The sequence below is a fragment of the Balaenoptera physalus genome, assembly GCF_965194825.1.
Source record: "Balaenoptera physalus genome assembly, contig: HAP1_SCAFFOLD_122, whole genome shotgun sequence".
NCBI lineage: Eukaryota > Metazoa > Chordata > Mammalia > Artiodactyla > Balaenopteridae > Balaenoptera > Balaenoptera physalus.
The window spans coordinates 332,335-342,701 of NW_028126439.1; positions in this window are offsets into that span (position 1 = coordinate 332,335).

The window sequence follows — 10,367 nt, forward strand, 5'->3', positions numbered from 1 at the left end:
CACAGTAACTGCTACTCCTACCTCCACCACGAGCACAACTACTTCTACCACAGACCGTGCATCTACTACCACCACTACTAGCGTTCCTACTTCTACCACAGACACTACTACTCCTACCACCACCAGGAGTGCTCCTACTTCTACCCAGAACATGCTACTCCTAACACCACCACCATCGCCACTACTTCTACCACAGACACTAGTACTCCTACCACCACCATGAGCACTATTTCTACCACAGTCACTACTACTCTTAACACCACCATGAGCACTCATGCTTCTATGAAAGACATTACTACTCCTACCACCCCCACAAGCACCACTGCTTCTACCACAGACACTACTACTACTATCACCACCACGAGAGCATCTACTTGTACCACAGACCCTGCTACTCCTACCACAACCATTAGCACTCCTACTTCTACCAGAGAAATTACTACTCCTACCACCACCATGAGCACAGCTACATCTAACACAGACACTACTTCTCCTAACACCACCACGAGAGCTCCTAATTCTACCACAGACAGTACTACTCCTACCACCACCATGAATGCTCATACTTCTACCAAAGACAATACTACTCCTACCACCACTATGAGCACCACTACTTCTACCACAGTCACTTCTAATCCTACCACCAACACGAGCACTCCTACATCTACCACAGAAACTACTACTCCTACCTCCACCACGAGCGTTACTAATTCTACCACAGACATACTACTCCTACCACCACCACTACCGCTCCTACTTCTACCACAGACACTACTATTCCTACCAACACCACGAGCACTCCTACTTCTACCATCAAAAGTAGTAATACCAAGACCACGTGCGCTCCTACTTCTTCCACAGTCTGTGCATCGCCTACCACCACCAAAAGTGCTCCTACTTCTAACACAGAACATGATACTCCTACCACCATCACGATTGCAACTACTTCTAATACAGACCCTGCTACTCGTACCACCACCACGAGAGCACCTACTTCTACTAGAGCCCCTGCAACTCCTACCACCACCATGAATGCTTCTACATCTACCACAGAAAGTACTACTCCCACCAGCAACACGAGCATTCCTACTTCTACTACAGAAACTACTACTCTTACCAGCACCAGGAGCGCAACTACTTCTACCACAGACACTACTATTCCTGCTAATATCACGAGTGCTCCTACTTCTACCACAGAACCTTCTACTACTACCACGAGCACAAGTGCAACAACTTCTACCACAGTCACTACTACTCCTACCACCTCCACGAGCGTTCCTACTTTTACCACAGACCGTGCAACACCTACCCCCCCCCACTAGCGCTCTGACTTCTACCAAAGACAGTACTATTACTACCAACAACATGAGCGCTCCAACTGCTACCACAGACAATAGTACTCAAACTTCCATCACGAGCTCAAGTACTTCTACCACAGAAACAACTTCTCCTACCACCAACATGAGAGGTCCTACTTCTACCAAGGACACTACTACTCCTACCACCACCACGAATACTCCTACTTCCACCAAAGACCGTTCAACTACTATAGCCACCACTAGCGCTCCTACTTCTACCACAGACACTACCATACTTACCACTACCATGAGTGCTCCTACTTCTACAACAGGAACTACTACTCCTATCACCATAACGAGGTCTCCTACTTCTACCCGAGAAACTACTAGTACCACCACCACTACGAGCACTCCTACTTCTGCCACAAAACCTGCTACTCCTATCACCACGACGAGTGTAACTACTTCTACCACATAACCTGCTACACCTACCACCACCACGAGAGCACCTATTTCTACCACAGGCCCTGCTACTCCTTCCACCACCATGAGCAATCCTACTTCTACCGCAGAGTATACTACACTTACCATCAACAAGAGTGCTCCTACTTCTACCACAGAAACTACTACTCCTACCACCACCATGAGCACAACTACTTCTACCACAGACACTACTACTCCTACAACCACCACTAGAGCACCTAATTCTACCACAGGCCCTGCTAATACTACCACCACCATGAGTGATCCTACATCTACCCCAGACCGAGCAACTCCTACCATAACCACGAGCGCTCCCAAATTTACCACAGAACCTGCTACTCCTACCACTGCCATGAGCACTCCTACTTCTACCAAAGAATCAACTACTCCTACTGCGACCACGAGCACTCCTACTTCAACCGCAGAAACTACTACTGCTACCACAACCACGAGTGCAACTACTTCTACCACAAAACCTGCTACTCCTACCACCACCACGAGTGCAAGTATTTCTACCACAAAACCTGTTACTCCTACCACCACCACGAGAGCACCTACTTCTACCAAAAGCCCTGCAACTCCTTCCATCACTACGAGCGATCCTACTTCTACCACAGAAAATAATACTCCCACCAACACCAAGAGGGCTCCTACTTCAACCACAGACACTACCACTCCTAACAACACCACGAGCGCTCCTACTTATACCGTAGAAACTACTACTCCTACCACCAAAATGAGAGCTCCTACTTCGACCCCAGAAACTACTACTACCAACACCACCATGAGCGCAACTACTCCTACCACAAAATCAACTAATCCTACCACCACCATGAGCGCTCCTACTTCTACCACAGAAACTACTACTCCTAACACCGCCACGAGCGGAATTACTTCTACCACAGACACTACTACTCCTACCACCAACACGAGTGCTCCTACTTCCACCACAGACCGTACAACTCCTTCCACAAACACGAGCGCTCCTACTTCTTCCAAAGAAACTACTGCTCCTGCCATCACCACGAGCTCCCCTACTTCTAGCAGAGTAACTACTACTACCACCACCCCGAGCACTAATACTTCTCCCACAGACTGTGCAACTCCTACCACCACAACGAACGCTCCTATTTATAACATAGAACATGCTACTCCTACCACCACCATGAGCAAAACTACTTCTAACACAGGCCCTGCAACCCTTGCCACCACCATGAGTGCTCCTACTTCTACCACAGAAACTACTACTCCCACCAGCACCACGAGCGCTCCTACTTCTACTGCAGACAATACTACTCCTACCTCCACCACGAGCATACCTATTCCTAACACAGACACTACTACTACTACCACGACCACGAGTGCTCTTACTTCTTCCATAGATCATGCAACTCCTACCACCACCACGAGTGCTCCTACTTCTACCACAGAATCTGCTATTCCTACCACCTCCACGAATGCAACTACTTCTAACCCTGACCCTGCTACTCCTACCACCACCACGAGAGCACCTACTTCTACCTCAGGCCCTTCTATTCCTACCACCACCATGATCGCTCCGAATTCTAACAGAGAAACTACTACTCCTACCAACACCGAGTGCTCCTACTTCTACTACAGAAAGTACTACTCCTACCACCACCATGAGTGCAAGTACTTCTACCACTGACACTACTACTCCAACCACCACCACGAGTGCTTCTAGTTCTACCACAGACACTACTACTCCTACCCCCACTACGAGCGCAAGCACTTCTTTAACAGACACTACTACTCCTTCCACCACCACGAGTGCTCCTACTTCTACAGCAGACACTACTACTCCTACCCCCAGCATGAGCGCAACTACTTCTACCACAGGCACTACTACTGCTATCACCACCACGAGCCCTCCTACTTCTACCAGAGACCGTGCAAATACTACAAGCAGGACTACCATTCCTATCTCTTCCACAGACACTACTACTCCTACCACCACCATGAGCGCTCCTACTTCTACCACAATACCTGCTACTCCTACCAGTACCACTACCGCTCCTACTTCTACCACAGACACTACTACTCCTACTACCACCACGAATGCCACTACTTCGACCACAGACACTACTACGCCTACCACTATGACGAGCGCTCCTATTTCTACCACAGACACTACTACTCCTACCACTACCATGAACACTCCTACTTCTACCACAAACCATGCAACTACTTCCACCACCGCTAGCACTCCTACTTCTACCACAGACAATACTACTACCACTACCACGAGTGCAATTACTTCTACCACAGAAACTACTACTCCTACCAGCAACACGAGCGATCCTACTTCTACCACAGACACTACATCTCCTACCAAAACCACGACTGCTCCTACTTCTACCACAGACACAAGTACTCCTACCATCACCATGAGCGCAACTACTTCGACCACAGACACTACAACTCCTACAACCTCCACGAGCGCTCCTACTTCTACCACAGACACTACTACTCCTACCAACACCACGTACACTCCTACTTATAACACAGACCATGCAACTGCTACCACCAACAATAGCGCTCCTACTTCTACCACAGACACTACTATTTCTACCACCACCACGAGCGCAACTACTTCTACCACAGAAACTACTACTCCTACCACCACCATGAGCGCTCCTACTTCTAAGGCATACACTGCTACTCCTACCACCACCATGAGCACAACTACTTCTACCACTGTCACTACATCTCCTAACACCACCACAAGTGCTCATACTTCTATGAAATACATTACTACTCCTACCACACCCACGAGCACCACTGCTTCTACCAAATACAATACTACTCTTATCCCCACCACAAGAGCACCTATTTCTACCACAGATATAACTAGTCCTACCACTGACACAAGCTCTACTAGTTCTACCACAGAACCTGCTACTCCTAACACCACCACCAGTGCTATTACTTCTACCACAGACACTACTATTCCTATCACCACTACCAGCCTTCCTACTTCTTCCACAGACCATGCAACTACTACCACCACCACCAAAAGTGCTCCTACCTCTACCACAGAAAGTACTACTCCTACCACCACCACAAGCGCAACTATTTCTACTACAGACACTACTACACCTACCAGCACCACGAGAACTCCTACTTCTATCACACACACTACTACTCCTGCCAAAACCACGAGCACTCCTACTTCTACCACAGCCAATACTACTCCTACCTCCCCGAAGAGCACATGTACTTCTAACACAGAAACTACTACTCCTACCATCAACACGAGCGATCCTCCTTCTACCACAGACACTACTACTCCTACAACCACCACAAGTGCCACTTCGTCTACCACAGAGACTACTATTTCTACCACAACCACGAGAACACCTACTTGTACCACAGACCCTACTACTCCTACCACTATGACGAGCGCTCCTACTTGTACCACAGAAACTACTACTCCTACCAGAACAATGAGCGCAACTACCTCTAGCACAGACACTACTATACCTACCACCACCACAAGTGCTCCTACTTCTACCACAGACTCTACTACACCTACCACCACCACAAGCGTTCCAGTTTCTACCACAGACTGTGCAAATCCAACCACCACCATGAGCACTCCTACTTCTACAACAGAACCTGGTACTCCTATCAACACCACGAGGGCAACTAATTCTACCACAGACACTACTACTCCTCTCACCACCACGAGCACTCCTAATTCTACCACTGACACTACTACTCCTACCAAAACTAGCAAAACTACTTCAATCACAGAAACTACTCCTCCCACCACCACTACGAGAACTCCTACTTCTACCACAGACATTACTACTCCTACCAACACCACGAGCACTCCTACTTCTACCAAACAAAATACTACCACTAACACCACCACGATCACTCCTACTTCTATCACAGAAACTACTACTGCCGTCACCAGGGTCTCTCCTCCTTCTATCAAAGAACATGCAACTCCTACCACCACCAGGAGCGATCCAACTTCTACCACAGAACCTGCTAATCCTACCAAGACCACGAGTGCAACTACCTCTACCACAGGCCCTGCTACTACTACTACTACCACCACGAGCGATCCGACTTCTACCACAGAAACTACTACTCCTACCAACAACAAGCGTGCTCCTACTTCTATCACAGAAACTACTACACCTACCACCACCACGAGTGCAACTATTTCTACCACAGACCCTGCTACACCTACCACCACCACGAGCACTCCTACTTCTACCACAGAAACTTCTTCTCCTACCACCACCACGAGTTGAACTATATCTACCACAAACACTACTACTCCTAACACCACCACGAGTGCTCCTACTTCTACCCCAGGCACTGCTACTGCTGCCACAACCACGAGTGCTCATAGTTCTACCAAAGATATTACTGCTCCTACCAACACTATGAACACCATTACTTTGACCACAGACACTACTAATCCTACCACCACCACAAGAGAACCTAATTCTACCACAGTCACTACCACTCCAAGCACCACCAGGAGTGCTGCTACTTCTACCACAGACACTACTACTCTTACCAACACCACGAGCGCTCCTACTTCTACCCCAGGCACTGCTACTGCTGCCACAACCACGAGTGCTCATAGTTCTACCAAAGATATTACTGCTCCTACCAACACTATGAACACCATTACTTTGACCACAGACACTACTAATCCTACCACCACCACAAGAGAACCTAATTCTACCACAGTCACTACCACTCCAAGCACCACCAGGAGTGCTGCTACTTCTACCACAGACACTACTACTCTTACCAACACCACGAGCGCTCCTACTTCTACCCCAGGCACTGCTACTGCTGCCACAACCACGAGTGCTCATAGTTCTACCAAAGATATTACTGCTCCTACCAACACTATGAACACCATTACTTTGACCACAGACACTACTAATCCTACCACCACCACAAGAGAACCTAATTCTACCACAGTCACTACCACTCCAAGCACCACCAGGAGTGCTCCTACTTCTACCACAGACACTACTACTCTTACCAACACCACGAGCGCTCCTACTTCTATGAGAGAAACTACTACTATCAAGAGCACGAGCACTCCTTCTTCTTCCACAGACTGTGCAACTCCTACCACCAACAAGAGTGCACCTACTTCTAACACTGAACATTATACTCCTACCACCATCACGAGTGAAACTACTTCTAACATACATCCTGCTACTCCTACCACCACCACGAGATCACCTACTTCTACAACAGGTCCTGCAACTCCTACCACCACCATCAGCGCTCCTACTTCTACCACAGAAAGTACTAATCCCACCAGCACCACGAGCGCTCCGACTTCTACTACAGAAACTACTATTCCTACCACCACCAGGAGCACAACTACTTCTACCACAGACACTACTACTCCTGCCAATATCACAAGCACTCCTACTTCTACCACAGACAGTACTACTCCTTCCACCAACATGAGGTCTCCTATTTCTTCCAAAGAAACTACTACCCCCACCATCACCACGAGCTCTCCTACTTCTAACAGAGAAACTACTACTACCACCACCACGAGCGCTCCTACTTCTACCACAGACACTACTACTCCTACCACCACCACGAGAGCACCTACTTCTACCACAGACCATGCTATTCCTACCACCACCACGAACACACCTACTTCTACCTCAGAAACTACTACTCCTACCACCACCACCAGCGCAACTACATCTACCACAGACAATACTACTCTTAACAGCACCAAAAAAGCTCCTACTTCTACCACAGACACTAATACTCCAAGCACCACCACGAGCACTCCTACTTTTACCACAGATACTGCAACTCCTACCACCACCTCGAGTATCCCTTCTTCTACCACAGAATCTGCTAATCCTACCACCACCATGATTGCAACTACTTCTACCACAGACCCTGCTACTCCTACCACGACCACAATTGCTCTTAATTCTATCACAGACACTACTATTCCTACCACCACCACAAGTGCTTCTACTTCTACCACAGACACTACTACTGCTACCACCACCACAAGCGTAACTATTTCTACCACAGAATCTACTACTCCTACCACCACCACAAGCGCTCCTACTTCTACCACAGACACTACTACTCCTACCACCTCCACGAGTGCAACTACTTGTACATCAAAACCTGCTACTCTTACCACCAGCACCAGAACACCTACTTCTACCACAGGCCCTGCTACATCTATCTCCATGATGAGCGATCCTACTTCTACCACAGAAACTACTTCTCCTACAAACACCAAGAGTGCCCCTACTTCTACCACAGAAAATACTACTCCTACCAAAATCACGGACGAAACTACTTCTACCTCAGACACTACTACTCATACCACCACCATGAGCGCTCCTACTTCTACCACAGAAACTACTACTCCTACCACCACAACGAGCGCCACTACTTCTACCACAGACACTACTACACCTACCACCACCACGAGCGCTGACACTTCTACCACAGAAACTACTACTCCTACCACCACAACGAGAGCTCTTATTTCAACCCCGCAAACGACTACTACCACCACCAATTCAAGCGCTCCTACTGCTACCACAGTCCATGCAACTCCTACAACCACCACAAGCGCTACTACTTCCACCACAGAACTTGCTACTCCTGCCACCAGCACAAGCACATCTACTTCTACCACAGCCACAAATACTCCTACCACCACCATGAGCACTCCTACTTCTATCACAGAAACTACTACTCTCACCACTACCACGAGCACTCCTACTTCTACCACAGACACTACTACTCCTACCACCATCACTAGCGCTCCTACTTCTACCACAGAACCTGCTACTTCTACCACCACCACGAGCGCAACTACTTCTACCACAGGCACTACTGCACTGATCACCACCACGAGCCCTCCTACTTCTACGACAGACTGTACAACTACTACCACAATCACTAGAGCTCCTACTTCTACCATAGATACTACTACTCCTACCACCACCATGAGTGCAACTACTTATACAACAGACACAACTATTTCTACCAACACCACAGGTGCTCCTACTTCTACCACAAACACTACTACTCCTGCCACTACCACGAGCACTCCTACTTCTACCACAGACACTACTACTGCTACCACCCCCAGGAGTGCTCCTACTTCTACCACAGACCGTGCTACTCATACCACCTCCACAAACGCTCCTATTTCTTCCACAGGCCCTGTTAGTCCTACCACCACCATGAGAGCTCCTACTACTATTACAGAAACTACTACTCCTACCCGCACTACGAGCACTCCTTCTTGTACCACAGACAATACTACTCCTACCACCACCATGAGCGCTCCTACTTCTATCACAGACACTACTACCCCTACCACCACCTCGAGTGCAACTACTTCTACTACAGACACTACTACTCCTACCACCAAGACGAGCGCTCCTACTTCTACCACAGAGAGTACTACTCCTACCACCACCACGAGAGCTCCTACTTCTACCACAGACCATACTACTCCTACTTGCAGCACGAGCTCAAGTACTTCTACCACAAAAAATACTACTCCTACCACCACTATGAAGGCTACTACTTCTAAAACAGACACTACTACACCTACCATCACCACGAGCACCACTAGTTTGATGACAGACACTACTTCTCCTACCACCATGAAGAGCGCTCCTACATATACCACAGAATCAACTACTACTACCACCACCACGAGCACTCCAACTTCTACCACAGAAACTACTACACCTACCACCATCACGAGCACAACTACTTCTACTACAGAGAATACTACACCTACCAACAAGACGAGTGCTCCTCCTTCTACCACAGATACTACTACTCCCACCACCACCACAAGCGCTCCTACTTCTACCACAGACTTTACTACACCATCCACCACCACAAGCACTCCTATTTCTACCAAAGAAACTACTACTCGTACCACCACCACGAGCTCTCCTACATCTACCAGAGAAAGTACTACTACCACCACTTCGAGTGCTAGTACTCCTACCACAGACTGTGTAACTCCTACCACAACCACGAGCGCTCCTACTTCTAACACAGAACAAGCTACTTCTACAACCACCACAAGAGCAGATACTTCTACCACAAGCCCTGCAACTCCTACCACCACCACGAGTGCTCCTACTTTTACCACAGAAACTACTACACCCACAAGTACCACAGGCGCCCCTACTTCTACTACAGACACTACTACACCTACCTCCACCAGGAACGCTCCTACCTCTACCACAGAAAATACTAATTCTACCATCACAACGAGTGCAACTATTTCTACCACAGACACTCCTACTCCTGCCAATATCACGAGTGCTCCTACTTCTCCCACAAAACCTCCTGCTCCTCCCACCACCATGAGAGCACCTACTTCTACCACAGGCTCTGCTACTCCTACCACCACCACGAGTGATCCTACTTCTACCACAGAAACTACGACTCCTACCACCAAAATGAGCACTCCTTCTTTTATCGCATAAAATACTACCCCTACCACCACCATGAGTGCAACTACATCTACCGAAGACACTACTACTCCTAACA